Source organism: Lepidochelys kempii, chromosome 1, assembly GCF_965140265.1.
Source record: "Lepidochelys kempii isolate rLepKem1 chromosome 1, rLepKem1.hap2, whole genome shotgun sequence".
Lineage (NCBI taxonomy): Eukaryota > Metazoa > Chordata > Testudines > Cheloniidae > Lepidochelys > Lepidochelys kempii.
In genome coordinates, this window is record NC_133256.1 from 80,559,582 (window position 1) to 80,560,512 (window position 931).

Consider the following 931-nt stretch of genomic DNA (forward strand, 5'->3'; position numbering starts at 1 on the left):
CTTGGTGTGCGCCTAAATCCAGTAAATTAGGCGAATCGTTTTTTTTTGTTGTTGTTTTTTTTTTTTAAATTCAGTCACATCTTTCCCATCAATCACTGCCAGACTCCACCCGGAGTCCCTCCTACAGAGCAACAAACTTTCGTCCTGTCCCTTTGCCAGACTCTGGCTCCCCCAGATGCCTGGAGAGCATCAACAGAAAGTTTCCTGCTAGCAAAGGCACGTAAGGGTCAACTGTGGCCAAATCTGCCAGCTAAATGGGCCGGTTAAGTGGTTGATTTCGTATTGGGTTAGGGAGTTTTAAAATGATCTGGCCACATACAAATAAAATAAAAAAAGTTAATTCAATTCTTCTAGGTTCCTAGAGCAGAGGTTCTTACAACACATTTTTTTGGTGGCCAACTCTTGCTGGTGGCCAGTCTGATAATTTTTCCTAAAATACTTAACTTTAGGAAAAACAAATAAATATGCACATATACATGCCCAAATCATTGTAATTTATTTATGTAGGATTTTTTTTTTTGCAAACTCAACAATAAAAATAATATACAGTTTTCTCTATTCTTTACTGACCCTAAATAGAATAGAAACACAAATAAGGTGCTTTGCATTTTCTTGTCTTTTTTTTCTTGTTTCTTTTGCCTTTTTGGTTGCTTATTTCTTTAAGACTTGCTAGCTACTAAGTCTGCTGTGAAAAGTGATATTAACAAACATACAAATATCACTTTTCACAGCAGACTTACACAGTCCTGGCAAGCCCAGGGACAAATTAAGCCCAGGATGGGGAGGTGGGTACAGAGCAGCTGGGGCCAGGGACAATGGGGTCCTAGGGGAGGCAGCAGTAGCCACCCTGCAGCCAGGGAATGGAGCCCAGGGGATGGAGCCTGAAGCACTGTGGCTGGAGCCTGCCACCCACTGCTCCTGTGAAGGTGGG